Source organism: Macaca thibetana, chromosome 8 (genome assembly GCF_024542745.1).
Source record: "Macaca thibetana thibetana isolate TM-01 chromosome 8, ASM2454274v1, whole genome shotgun sequence".
In the NCBI taxonomy this organism is placed as follows: domain Eukaryota; kingdom Metazoa; phylum Chordata; class Mammalia; order Primates; family Cercopithecidae; genus Macaca; species Macaca thibetana.
This window is the reverse complement of record NC_065585.1, coordinates 141,664,044-141,678,860: the sequence shown is the minus strand read 5'-3', so window position 1 is coordinate 141,678,860 and position 14,817 is coordinate 141,664,044. Positions and strand designations below refer to the sequence as shown.

At 54.4% G+C, this 14,817-nt stretch overlaps 1 protein-coding gene across 1 annotated transcript in view; it reads right to left on the bottom strand.

The window, feature by feature from the left end:
• The window catches only part of ERICH1 (glutamate rich 1), a 107,595-nt gene that overhangs the window by 32,431 nt on the left and 60,347 nt on the right, over positions 1-14,817 (bottom strand). The window lies entirely within an intron of this gene.

Genomic DNA, 14,817 nt, shown 5'->3' with positions numbered 1-14,817 from the left:
ACTCTCACCATCGTCCTGTGCACTTTAATGGAAACCACTCACATCCACACGTCAGGCCCACGGCAAGGACGCTGACTCCAGGTCACAGTAGGGGAGGTGCTGGGGCCTGTGGGGCTCACACAGTCGTGTCCCAAACTGGACACAAATCACACAGCTGCCTGTGGCCGAGGTCACCAGAGGAAAACAAAAGCAAAAAAAAAGTACAGCAGACATCTGAACAAAAGGGGTTTTTAATCCCAAGTACGAAGCCAGGAAGGAACCTGCTGGTTCGGTTCTCTGCTTCGCTCCAGCGTGCACTCCGTGTGAACTCCGTGTGAACATGGGGCAGCCCTGTGGCCACCGGCCTGGCCCCACCACTGCCAAAGTGCATCTTAAATGCAGAACAACAAATCATACTTCCATGTTTTGCATTTTGAAAATACTGGAAAGAAAGCTCCTTTGCAAGTGATTGAAACAGTTATTTTATATTTTGATGACTGGGCAAAAGCCACATTTCAGAGATGAAAATTAAAAAGGAAATTTAACAATTGCATAATGATAGTAGATTCAAATATATAATACTGGGAATCTAATTTTCTGAAGGCAAAAATGGAGAGCAGTTCTGTCATTTCCCATAAATCTATACCCAGGACATTTTCCTGCCTATAATCTCTGCATAGTTTTGAGTGGATTAGTTCCAACGGGTGTGTTCAAGGGTATTTGCATACTAGTGCAAATATGTTACACTCAGCAGGGTGATTTCCCAAATTCATTCAGATGCTATTATTGATAACAGGATTTTCTGTGGAACCGTGTGCCACTGTGGAAGGGCTGATCTGAGTTACTGCCTGTACAGACACAGATGCACTTTATTGCCTGGATGAATTTAGACATGGGGGGCAGGAACCTGAGGCCAGGCTTTCCTCTCGTCCACCAGCATCTACCAGCATCCAGGGAGAGCAAGAGACGGCATATCTGTGCCAGTGGAGCTGTCTTTAGAATAACCAAGTATTTAGTTAAAATAACACATACCTATTTCTTTGCATTTCACCCTGAAAACAACAAGAATAGAGTTTGCAAAAGGGGTTTTACGCTCGGAGTGTGGTAAACTGGCTTCTTGGCTAAGAGCGGGGCTTTCTTTTATTCTGTGCCGTCCTCAAGGTCAAGCACAGAGAATTCCAGGGTGGGTATATCCTGTGCATCGTGGAAATGCTCAGAGCCCCTGGCCCTGGGGGGAGGGTCCACAGGGGAGAGATGAGCCCTGCTGTCACCTTTGTCAGATGTCAGGACCGCACCTCTCCCGAGGGTGGGGGGAAGGGGTGCCAAGCGCGGGCTGCTCTGAGCTCTTCCCGCAGGAAGGTGGGCTCAGATCATGAAGCAATCCCCTCAGGAGGCAGGAGCGGGAAGACGGGGCTCCAAGGCTCTGTGGCCCCTGGCCGAGCAGCGTGACCATGAGTCCCGGTGCTAACCGTCCACACGAAGACAGAGCAGCTGCACAGGGCGGACGGCTCATCAGAGCAGGTGAGCTGACAGCTGGGCGCCAGCACGAGCTTTCCAGGAATCGGTGTCAGGGCCGGGAGGAGCGGTGGCCCCAGGTTGGGAGGAGACGTGATAGGACTAGGCCTGGGGAAGCGGGTGCTGGGCCTCAGGGGGAAGGCGGCAGCTGCAACATCCGACACCCAGGGCGGCGGGGCCTGAGCACCCCAGGACCAGGCCAGGCAGGGGCGGCCTCCCTGCTGAGTAACCCGGGCCATGTGGCAGCCTCCCTGCTGAGTGACCTGGGCCAGGCGAGGGCGGCCTCCCTGCTGAGTGATCTGGGCCACGTGGTGGCCTCCCTGCTGAGTGACCTGGGCCACGTGGGGCCTCCCTGCCCAGTGACCTGGGCCAGGCGGGGGCAGCCTCCCTGCTGAGTGACCTGGGCCATGTGGCAGCCTCCCTGCTGAGTGACCTGGGCCACGTGGCGGCCTCCCTGCTGAGTGACCTGGGCCACGTGGGGCCTCCCTGCTGAGTGACCTGGGCCATGTGGGGTCTCCCTGCTGAGTGACCTGGCCACATGGGGCCTCCCTGCTGAGTGACCTGGGCCACGTGGGGGTCTCCCTGCTGAGTGACCTGGCCACGTGGGGCCTCCCTGCTGAGTGACCTGGACCACGTGGGGCCTCCCTGCTGAGTGACCTGGCCACATGGGGTCTCCCTGCTGAGTGACCCCATGTGATCTGGCCACATGGGGCCTCCCTGCCGAGTGACCTGGGCCACGCGGGGCCTCCCTGCCGAGTGACCTGGCCACGTGGGGTCTCCCTGCTGAGTGACCTGGCCACATGGGGTCTCCCTGCTGAGTGACCTGGGCCACGTGGGGCCTCCCTGCCGAGTGACCTGGGCCACGCGGGGTCTCCCTGCCGAGTGACCTGGGCCACGCGGGGTCTCCCTGCCGAGTGACCTGGGCCACGCGGGGCCTCCCTGCCGAGTGACCTGGCCACGTGGGGTCTCCTTGCTGAGTGACCTGGCCACGTGGGGTCTCCCTGCTGAGTGACCTGGGCCACGTGGGGTCTCCCTGCTGAGTGACCTGGGCCACGTGGGGTCTCCCTGCTGAGTGACCTGGGCCACGTGGGGCCTCCCTGCTGAGTGACCTGGGCCACGTGGGGCCTCCCTGCTGAGTGACCTGGGCCACGTGGGGTCTCCCTGCTGAGTGACCTGGCCACGTGGGGCCTCCCTGCTGAGTGACCTGGGCCACGTGGGGACTCCCTGCTGAGTGACCTGGGCCACGTGGGGCCTCCCTGCTGAGTGACCTGGCCACGGGGCGGCCTCCCTCGCTGCGTGTGACCTGCACGTCCCGTGCTTGGCTTTGGGGCACGTTCAGAAGAACGAGGCTGGCAGGCTGTGGTCTTGGTGCTCGCTCCATGCCGGGAGTGCGCAGAGCTGAACGTGTGTTGAGTGTGCGGCTCGGCGTGGAGCCCGTGTTCCTCTCTGCGCGGGAGGGAGCTGCTTCCCCCTCAGTGCTGCCAAGGACGATGCCGGCCTCCGCCAGGCCGAGTCAGCGCTGTGTCCCGGGGTCTGGCTCCGCGGCCCTGTCCACACCGGGCCTCCCTGTTCCAGCTTTAGTGACGGCCTCAGGAGAGAATGCAGGCAGAGCGGGCTCTCCTTTTCCTGCCCTGGGGGCTGACACCTGACTCACGGATGCCACTGAAAGGGCGGCCCTTGTCGCCTCATCGCTTTTCATCAGTTACCGTCCTCGGCAGGACATGGGCACCTCCTAAAGTGAGAATGAAATGGGCTTGAGCTCCCAGCAGCAGCCGCCCCGTGACTGCAGGTGCCCCCGAGGCCGGCCCCAGGCACGGAGAGGGAAGCAGCCAGGCAGCCGGCCAGGGAGGCACCGTGCCAACGGAACCGTGCCAGCGCGCTCAGATTCCAGAGCCGGCGCCGAGCCGAACGGCGGGAGAGGAGGAGGACGTGAGGCGCGGGACGCAAGTTCAGGCCACCCTGACCCTGAGGAGGTGCAGCCGCCCCGCAGCGCGTGCTGGTAAAACGGTCTCTTCTGCTGTGGGCTCCGAGGCCTGCAGAGCCCAGACCTGACCTTGCAAAGCGAGAGGAGAGCAAGGGGCCGCGGCCACCGCAGGAGGCTTCACCGATTCGTGGTGAAAGGTCCACGTGAAATCCCAGGAGAGCCCAGGAGAGTGTGACTGGGAGATAGATCTGGGGTCCTGTCGCCACGGCGGTGTGTAAACAGTTTACAAATGACAGCAGATGTTAATCAACGAAGCCACGCAGAACAGCCCTCGTTCGTGCACGGTAGAGCTCCAGTCTTGCACGGGTTCAGTGGTTTCAGGAAGATGCGTTGTTGGGGAACCACAGTCCCTGGCTTATCGCACACACTTGCCATGTCTAGATTCAGGCCAACAGGGATACCGCATTCCAGTTAAGTTGAATCAGACGCTGCAAGTCAATGTCAGTTGTTTTGGGCTTAAGTTCACGTCTGGTCCAGCTTAAGTTGTTAGTCCAGGGTTGGGAAGAGAAGTGGCGCTGGGCTGACAGGGTCCTCATCTCCTAAACCTGCCTGATGCTGTGAGGCCCTGGGGTGGGGGGGAGTGGGAAAAGAGGGAAAGGGATTTTGAAAATACTGATTCTAATTTTGAAATCTGTCTTTAAACAATCATCCCAGGGCTCCTTGGAGAAGCAGCTGACCCCAGCTCTGGGGCACGGAAAGTTTCAGGTGAGCCTGGGGCTTCGGGGCCTTCAGAGCAAGAAAGTGCCCTTGGCAATGGGGCAGGTGGAGAAGATGCACGAGCCAGCCCAGAGGGGCTCCCTGGGAGTCCACGAAGTGGGAAGGGGGATTAGGGAGAGAGCCAGAGAGCTGGGGGCGGGGACAGGAGAGCCAGAGAGAGAGGGGCAGGCAGGGTTGGGGGAGAGGAGTGAGGGGAGAGAGAGGCTGAGATGGAGAGGGAGGGGCAGGCAGGGTTGGGGGAGAAGAGTGAGGGGAGAGAGGCTGAAATGCAGTGGGAGGGGCAGGGCATCTCGCTTCCCTTCAGCGGCCACTACGACATCATTGTCAACTCTTTACTCGGAAATCAGTGAGGAGAGGGATTGACGTCAGCAGTTCCTCCTTGCTTAAGAGAAACTGTTTCATCTCCTCTTGATGAGAAAATACCTTTTTCACAGAATGCTTGGTAATAAATGTGGCAGGAATGGTAAAATTAGTTCGACTATTGTGCAACCCAGATGAAGGCACTGATTTAGGAAAAGGCCGTTGACAGTTGCCGAGGCCTTGGGGACCTGGAGGCAGAGCGTCTGCGGGCGCTGAGGCATCTCCGCATGGGTTTACCAGTGACGGCTCTGCAGTCACCTCTTCAGACAAGGGATTGCCCTGGTGCTCCATGCCACCCACCGACGCCTTCCCTGAGCTCACCCTGCACCCACATGCCTCTGAATCCGACGCCTGCAGACCTTACTTCCGGTGGCAGGAAACGCAGCTGGCAGAAGGAAAGGTTACGTGATGGAGGGAGAATCCTTTCCATAAGAGCAAGACTGTGGCCTGGCCCCATCAGTCACCACCTTTAGGGAAGCAGCGGACAGAGATCAATGAGACAACACAGGCCCGCAACCAAATGCAGAGCCCGACTGTTGTTGGCTGCTGGTGGGAAAGACGCGCTGGGGACAGTGGGGAAATCCAAACAGGAACGGAGTGGAGTTGATATCACATAAAGTGACCACGATGGTTCTGCCTGGGATGGTTCTGGCTCACACCTGCTGTTCCGGCATAATTATTAATCCCAACTCATTCACTTTCCAAAGTGTCGTGTTCTGGTGATAATTCCTATGGTCACTCAAAAGCTGGGGAATTGGTGTTAGTTGTCTTAGGCATGAATAATGGTGTTGAGCTTACAGGGCATCTTCATTCCTAGGAGATGCCTCGGGCTCAGAGAATGTAAGCTACTTGGAGAGACCAGGGACACACAGCTCATGTGATGTAGAACTGGTTTATAAAAGCCGTGGTAAACAAAACCCAAAAGTGGGCACGGGACTGGAATGGACATTTCTCCTAAGAAGATATACAAAGGTCAACAGGCACACAAAAAGACGTCTGACACCACTCATCAGCACGGAAATGCAAATCTAAACCACGAGGTGCTGCTTCATAACCATCGGGATGATTATCATATACTGTCACAAACCAGAAATAAGTGCTGGGGAGGATGAGGAGGTACGAGCACCCTCGTGTGCTGTTGCTGGGAATGAAAAACGGTGCAGCTGTTGTGGAAGACGGTGTGAAAGTTCCTCAGAAAACGAAACCCAAATTTAATTACTATATGATCCAGCATTTCCACTTCTGGGCATAAACCCCGACCTTGAAAGCTGGCACTCAGCAGGTGCTTGTACACCCACGTCCGGAGCAACATTATTCAACAGCCAAAAGGCAAAAGCAGCACCATGTCCATCTACAGATGATGCAAATGAACAAACAGTGCAATGTGCTAACGCGAACTAAATATGGCCGGCGAAGGATGCCAGGACGTCTACATTTGAGTCCTTGTGGACGAACTGTAACCCACCTTAATAGCAGACAGGACTGAAAACCTAATTCAGGAGTCTGTGCCTGTGACAGTGGCCAAGTCTTGACCAATCCCAGCAGCCATACGTCAACCACGCATAGACTGCCGAGTGTTCAAACTGTTTCAATAAGGCAAACGCCAACCTGGAACCAATGCAGCCGTTCTGTACCTCTCTGCCGATTTTTATACATCACTTCCCCCCCTTTTTTTTGTCTGTATATTTGTTCTGACCATGAGGCATCCCTGGAGTCTCTCGGAATCTGCGGTGATGCTGGTGCTGCCCGATTCATGAATCATTCATTGCTCAATTAAACTCCTTTAAATTTAATTCAGTTGAAGTGTTTCTTTTAACAAATGGAATATGATTCAGCCTTAAAAAGGAGGGGAGTCGACACAGGCTGTAACACGAGGAACGCTGAGAATGTTATGCTGAGTGAAATAAGCTGGTCACAGAAGGACGAATCCTTGGGGGTGGCACCGAGGAGAGGTCCCCGAGGAGTCGGAGCCACAGAGACAGAAAGTAGGATGGTCGGTGGCTGCCAGGTGCGGAGTTCCTGTCTAATGGGGACAGAGTTTAGGTTTACGAACTCTACATTTTAAAATGTAAATTTTACAGTATGTGTATTTTATCACAATAAACATGTATTTTTTAAGTGTAGTAGACTTTGCCTCAAAAGCCCCAGTTCTTTCAATCTAAATAAGAAAATAATGCAAAATACACCAAAGACTTTAAAACCCTGTTCATCCTAAGGCAACGTAACAGTTCACAAATAAAGGAATAGCTAAGTTAATTGAGGTCCGTTAACTTATTAGCATATTGTGCTGCCGTCAGGATGGACGGCCAGGAAGCTCCTTCAGAAGCTTGGTAAGAGAAAACCTGGAGTGACTGGAGGGGCGGAGTTGGGGGGGCCTCCTCGAGGGGCTGCGATGCTGGGGAGGGCTGTTTCCCGTTCCGGGTGTGGGTTACAGGGGTCTCGGCATTTTGTGAGAATTCCAGGAGGTGTGACATTATGGTTTATGTATGTTTCTATATGGATGTTACACATCAAACAATGTTGACTACACTTTTAAATAAATTCAAAAATTATGGATCCGTATTGGCAACTAGGTAAAGACACACACTGAAGGGAAAGATGGAAAGGAACCTCCCACCAGCTACCAGAGATGGCTTAGGTGACATTCCCGAGGCCACCACAGTGACACCCCCCCAAGGCTGCCACAGAGACGTCCCCACAAGGACTTGGGCCGACACCAGTGTCCCCGTTGCTGCAAGGGGCGGGCAGTGGTGCCCGTGGTGTCAGTGCAGGTGGATACACCATGGGTCTGCCCCAGGAGAGGACCCCCCGTGGCTGCTGTGCCCCCAGCGGGGACCTGGGGTGGGAACAACTGCCGAGCTGGAGACAGCGTGTCACAACGGCTTTGCTCGCAGTGACCAAATCATCTCGGGCTGGACGCCAGCCCCCTGGGGAGTTGCGCCCTGGTGCTCACTTGAGCACTTTGATTATCTTTAGTAACAAATTCCCTTCAGCCCAACTCACCGCAGAAAGCTGTGGAGAACAACAAAAAGGAAAACCAACCCCAAGTGGTCTCCGCGGAGCCCTGATGCACGACGGGGCCTCAGGCCGAGCCCACACCAGGTCACGCCCCACGGGACTAGGAAGAATAGCCGCGTTTGATTTTGTTCTTCAGCTTCACCTGAGTCTTTCTAACAGCAAGGACTTGGCCGTCTCTAGATAGGAGACAGACACTGTCCAACTTATTCTAAAATTCTCTTTCAGACGCCCTCATGCCACAGGCAGGTTGTAAGCAAATCCAACACGGCACATAGTATTAAGCCTGCAGAGAGGAATTCTGTACGTCAGCACACCCAGGACCGTAGGTAACAGGAGTCTCACTTGTTTTCATTTGTCCTGCTCTCACACAGACTTACCTTCTTACCTACGTGTGGGTCTCGTGGTCTGGACGATGGTGCACCGGCACCTGCCCTCGCAGGAGCTCCTCCTTTCTTCTTTGCTGTGGTCAGTTCCTGGGACCCAGGGGCCGAGTGGATCACGCAGCAACCTTCATCACGGGGGATCGTTCTGGGGGCATGCGTGGCCTTTTCTCCGGCTTGCTCGCTCCTTATCTGCATCCATTCTGTCCTCGGCACTCCTTCCTTCTTTCCTCTGTGCCCCACTCCCATTCCACTCGTCTCTCATGCACAGTCACACACAGTAGAGTGTATTATTTAAATACATTCTTGCAGGATTTCTATTGTTGTACGTGCCTCGTTTTAAACTCATGACAATGTTTTTCGTGACACATCCTGTCCTGTCTTACTTTCCCCTCCACGCGCGCAGGTGCAGAGACCACCCATCCACTGTGCTGTTCTCACAGTTACACCTGATCCCAACAGGTCCCTCCCCCTGCCCAGGTGGACACCAGGGGCACCCTCTTCAGCCTCCACAGATGACACACAGGGCTGTCTCTGTGCCTGCAGACTCATGGCCTGAAGACTCCCCCAAATCAGGCTGTAGAGCTGCCCACCAGGCCTGAACTGACCGTGACCACAGCCATTCTCAAGTCCTCTCCGAATGGCCTCGCTGCTGGCACGGTCCTCAAGGGACATGCCCCTCATCCCCATGGCATCTTCTAAACTCCCCTGGTTCCTTTTTCTGTTTTCTCCTAAGAGTCTCCCGTCCGGGTGCTCAGTGCCAGTGGCTGGATCCCCCTTGCAAAGCTGCTCCTCCCCTTAGAAATCCACAAGTCACCTGTGGGGTAAGGTGAGGCTTCAGGACTCTCCCCTTCCCCAAAATATCTGACCCAGTGATTTCAGCATCTGGATCATCCTTGTTGGGTTTGGTTATTATTCCCTTGCGGACGATGAACATTTTTCTAATTCTGTCATCTCTCTGTTTGCCCTACTTTTTTGTGAGAAGTAGAGCTTTCTCCTCCTGACCTTCCCCACCTGCCTCTGGTGCTATGGACCACAAACCATGGATTACGCTGCCCTTTGTAATGCGCTGCCCTCCATTAATGACCTTGTTTGCATTGAGGCTGAAATCAGCCAGAGCTCGCCCCTGGGACCCTGTCACTCTGACAAGTGTCAAAGTTTGGGGCTTACTTGCCTCTGGAAATAGAGGACATCCCCACTCACGCTGTATCTTTCCTGCTGCAGGTCTGGGATGAACATTTCTGCAAAGGGCCTTGGCTAGTGTTGTGCCAAACGGTGCACAGCAGTGGTTCCCAGACTTCTGGCCTCAGGACCCCCTTGCTCTGAAGATCCCCCCGGGGAGCCCCCCAGCACGCTCCAGCCTAGAAGCCAAAGCAGAAACTTAAACATTATGGATTAATTCATTTAAGATAAACAATACACTCCTTGTATGTTAAATAATGCATTTTAGTGAAAAATAATTTTTAATAGCAAACAATTTTACTATTAGCAAACGTTTAATAGAATGGGAAAGAGGGGAGTATGTTAATAGCTTTCTCAAATAAATACGGATTTTTTTTATACAACAGCAAAACTCAACAAACTGTAGTTTCTTAAAGGCTGGTTGCAATGTGGAATAGGAAACCATAACAAGAATGGTGATAGATATTGCAAGAGTTGAAGAAAGAAGAAAGAAACACGAAAAGCAGCTCAACAGTCTAAGACAGGTTTATTTTGGAGAATAAACCAGAGAGGGGCTTCTGCCCAATTTCAGTCAGGAGCCTTTTCTCTTAGAGACTAAGGGTATTTAAGAGTTCCAGGAGGGGCAGCTTATCACAGGCTAGGAATGTTTCTGTGTGGAGGACAGTCTTATTGCAGGATTGGAATGTCTCTGGTCGGAGGGGAGGTTATCTCGGGGTTGGCACATCTCTGGTCAGAGGTTTCATTTGTGGTTTAAGGTCATGCTGACATTAGCCATTAGGCTGATGTTTTGGGACTGGATTTAGGCAGTTTCTAAACAAGAACTTACAGTGGTGATGCTTGTCTAAGATGGCGACACTCCTGCTCCGTCAGTGCAGACTCTGCCAGTCTCCCTGATGGTAAATCCAGTCTGGGTCTCTGCGGGGAATGGCATCATCGGCCACTGGATTTTGTACAGGGGCTTGATTATGGAGTTCATCCTCATGGGTTTCAGCTGAACACCAGGTGCGCCCTTTTTCATTAGGAGTGAGGGTGGAGGCTAGAATGATAAAAATGCCATGCCACATTAAATTAAAGGACTGAGTAATATGCAGGAATTCCTTGCGATAATGAGAGGGATTTTCAGAGGAAGATCCCAGATGCTGTTGGATCTGTGACAAATCAGACGTAGAGAAAGGGTCACGAACGCAAGCACTGCCTTCAACCCAGCCACTCCCGGAAGAGGAAGAATGGCAGAGGTGGTTTGACTGGCGGGCGTTTCCTTTGTCTTTAATGTCCAAATGTAAGGCGGGCATCCAGGAGGGCCCCAACCCATCCCCATAGACCACGTTTGAGAGAGTGGCTGGCATAGCCCCTTTCTAGAGGCCATTCTTAGCTCCAGCTGCTGCTACCCTTCTTCGTGCCCAAGTGGCCTCTGGCTGGGCCCGTCTTTGGCTCCCAGGGCTGGGACTGCAGCTGGACTGCGGTTCCTGGACTTCCTCACCCACCCTCAACACAGGGACAGGAGAGCCTAGCCTGGCCCTGTCACCTGCCCCTCCTGGGTAATCTGCCCAGGCAGATTACCCGGGCAGGCCTGATGGAGTCAAATGCGAGCTTTAAAAAGAGGTTCTCCATACCAGAGGGTTCTTCTGCCACCCTGAGGTTGGCTGCCAGGTTGGAGGGGCCACAGGGCTGGGACTTGGGGCCTCGAGGAGTGGCAGCGGCCACAGTGTCAGCCGGCAAGGACACGGAGCCTCTGTCCTGTGGTCACAGGAACAGCATTTTGCTGGCGGCCCGTGGGTCCACAGAGAGGTCCCCACATGGCTACACCGAATCCCCACCCTGTACAGACACTGTGAGGCGGCAAATGGTGTCGTTTCAAGCCACTGTGCCTGTGGTCGTTTGTTATACAGAAGAATAAAATTAGTTAATACTTGTTACGATAAAAATTTTAGAATTCAGTTTCCTCCATCCCCGGCCCAAACTGGGAGGGAGCAAGAGATCAAAGAATGGCTGGGACACAGCCTGCCTGGACAGCCACAGGACAGCACTAAGCCCCGCAGCTTCCGAGCTGCTTCTGCGTGGGTTCCCTGGCTTGCTGCTGACCACGAGCGATGGGACTGCTCTCCTGGGCGGTTGCTGGCTCCAGGTCCTGGGGATGCCTCTGCTCCTACCCCAGCTCCTGGACAGTTCTCGGGCTGGCTCCAGGTTACTGGGATGTCTGCTCCTCCACCGGGCAGTGACCTTGGCTCGCTGCTCAGCCTTCAGGGTTCAGGCAGTGGACAAAGGCCTAAGTAGCCTGGTGGGGAACTCACTGCACCACAATACCCTGTTGAATAGGTTTTGAGGAATTTCTGACCCCTTCAAAGCTGTACCCAACACTGGTGTGAGGCAGCCGGAGGCATGCTTCTTATGTGGGAGGGGGTGCAACCCATTCCTGCGATTCTCTGAAGAGCCCTGGATGAGAGGATACGTCACCTGGACAGCGCTCGGGGCAAGCGCTGCAGAGAGAGACAAAGCCCAGAACCGACCCTGTGGGCCCTGGAGTTTCCCGAACCCACCACAGTTCTGCCCTGGAGCCGGGCGGCAGCTGGGCCTGGAAAGCAAATTGGCGACGGGCTCGTGCAAGCCCTCTCTTCTCAGGCTCTGCAGACACAGGCGGAGGTCCCAGGGTGCAGGCAGTATTGACGGGCTCAGAAATTCTGTGCTTTTTTTCCTTCTAGGCACAACTGTCTTAATATTAGCAACCTGATGACAATTCCTCATGCTCCTGAGTGCTTCCTTCTCTGCCTGTCTTAACTGACATGGTTTACAGAAAATAAATTACATGAACTGAATGAATATTTTGCACTATTGTAGAAGATAAATTGATTTAATTATTATCTAACTTCAAACTCAGTGGAATAAACAGATTATCATATCTATGCTGGCATATTAGAGACAAGATTTGCTTTTGTTTTGTAGAAGATGCATTTTCCCTTTTGGAATCAGAATGATACACAAAACGAATTAACCCTAAACTTCTACCTGCTCCCCTGTACCCCTGTTCCTCAATATTCTCAGGGTCAGGAAAGTGAATGCAGGAGGTTTCACAAAGTAAAGCCCCACAGGATCACAGAAGCAAGAAGTGAGTCTACAGGGATTCTGTGGAACACAGGAAAAGGCTGACACATTCCCCACCGCCCCCTGCACTGGCAGGGATTCCGTGGCACCCATAGGGATTCTCTGGAACCTACAGGGATTCCGTGGCACCTACAGGGGGTTCAGTGGCACATACGGGGATTCCGTGGCACCTACAGGGGATTCCGTGGAACCCACAGGGGGTCCAGTGGCACATACGGGGATTCCGTGGCATCCACAGGGATTCCGTGGCACCTACAGGGGGTTCAGAGGCACATACGGGGATTCCGTGGCGTCCACAGGGATTCTGTGGCACCTACAGCTGATTCCGTGGAACCTACAGGGATTCTGTGGAATGCAGGAAAAGGCCGACACATTCCCCACTGCCCCCTGCACTGGCAGGGATTCCGTGGCACCCATAGGGATTCTCTGGAACCTACAGGGATTCCGTGGTATCCACAGGGATTCCATGGCACCTACAGGGAATTCCGTGGCACCCATAGGGATTCTCTGGAACCTACAGGGATTCCGTGGTATCCACAGGGATTCCGTGGCACCTACAGGGGATTCCGTGGAAACTACAGTGATTCCGTGGAACGCAGGAAAAGGCTGACACATTCCCCACCGCCTCCCCACAATGGCGCATTCACTTGCAGGGGATGGAGGAGGTGGAGATGGTTCATCATTAAAAGACACAAGTGGGACGTTAAGAATAGTAAAATTATGAATTTGCCAATATTGAATTTATTTTCATATTTGCAAAGCATGTGCTATTAATTAAGAAGCATTTAGGCTAGGCACAGTGGCTCACGCCAGTAATCCAGCACTTTGGGAGGCTGAGGCGGGTGGATCACCTGAAGTCGGGAGTTCAAGACCAGCCTGACCAACATGGAGAAATCCCATCTCTAGAAATAAAAAATACAAAATTAGCTGCGTGTGGTGGCGCATGCCTGTAATCCCAGCTACTCGGGAGGCTGAGGCAGGAGAATTGCTTGAACCTGGGAGGTGGAGGTTGCAGTGAGCCGAGATGGTGCCACTGCATTCCAGCCTAGGCAACAAGAGTGAGACTCCATCTCAAAAAAAAAAAAGCATTTAAACGGGAGGTTTGCAGGCTGGTGCCTCTGAGAGCCCAGGTTCCACAAGGCCATGGAGGTTCTCGGTGGAGGCAGGAGTCTGGCTTGGTGTCGCTTCAGCACAGGTTCTTACCATGGGACAAGGGGCTCCTGGCCACTCCCACGCCTCACAGTGACTTCCGAGTTAGGGGAAGAGAAGGGAGGGCAGGGCTGGGCAGGGCGCCCTGCGGATGACCACGGCTCCCCTGAGGCCGAAAGACGGTGGAGCAGCAGCACCTGCAGCTCCTGCCTCACGTGTGGCCTCCCGGGAACGCCCTGTCTGGAGCGGCCTGCGTCCTGTCCTCGGGCGACGCTGGGAACAGTGGCGTCCACTGCCACACGCCTGTGCTCCGGGGCCTGCAACATGCATCACGCTGGGGATACTGCATGACCACCAGATCCCCGGGGACCGTCTCCAGCGCCAGAAACATCCCTGTTTCACCTGCTTCCAGAAGGTTCCAGCTTGCGGAAGAGACGTCTCTTAGAGGCCTGGAGGGAACTGGCAGGACACGGGGCAGGGGGGATGTCAGGGCTTCCTTCCCCTCCCTCCACGCTGCCCACCTGAGCATCAGCTTTGGGCAGGGGTGGTCTGGGCTGATGTTCTGCAAAGACAGAAGTGGACAGCAACCCCCGAGCCGCCACCTCCACCCGTCAGAATGGCCCTGATCAGCACTGGGGGTGTGAGGGGCCCAGCAGCCTGCATGGCAGCCCCTCAGAATGTCGCCAGCATCAGGTGACCCTGCAGTTCCACGCCCCAGAGGAAGGGAGACGAGCACCACACAGCGCCTGGGACACGGATGCTCACAGGCGGGACAGGGCACACGCGGGTCCTGGAAGCTCACAGGCGGGACAGGGCACACGCGGGTCCTGGAAGCTCACAGGCGGGACAGGGCACACGCGGGTTCTGGAAGGCACAGAGGGTTGCTCTCACCACAAACAGGACGAGCGTGGTGGTCCCGGCAGAGCACGGCAAATGCATGTGGTACCCTGAATTATGCACCTAAAAATGACGAAAATGGAGTTTTATGTATGTTTCACCGCAATAAAACTCTTCATAGACAGAGGCACTGCCCACTGCCCTCACAAATGTTGTACCAATTGACTGATGCTTTTTTTTTTTTTGAGACAGAGTCTTGCTCTGCCGCCCAGGCTGGAGTGAGCGGCGCCATCTCGGCTTCTGCAAGCTCCGTCCCCCGGGTTCCCGCCATTCTCCTGCCTCAGCCTCCCGAGTAGCTGGGACCACAGGCGCCGCCACCTCGCCCGGCTACTTTTTTGTATTTTTAGTAGAGACGGGGTTTCACCGTGTTAGCCAGGATGGTCTCCATCTCCTGACCTCGATGATCTGCCCGCCTCGGCCTCCCAAAGTGCTGGGATTACAGGCTTGAGCCACCGCGCCGGGCCTGACTGATGCTTTTAAAACTTAGTAATACCAAGAACTGATGACTGCTTCTACGACAAAAAAGAAAGTCAAACA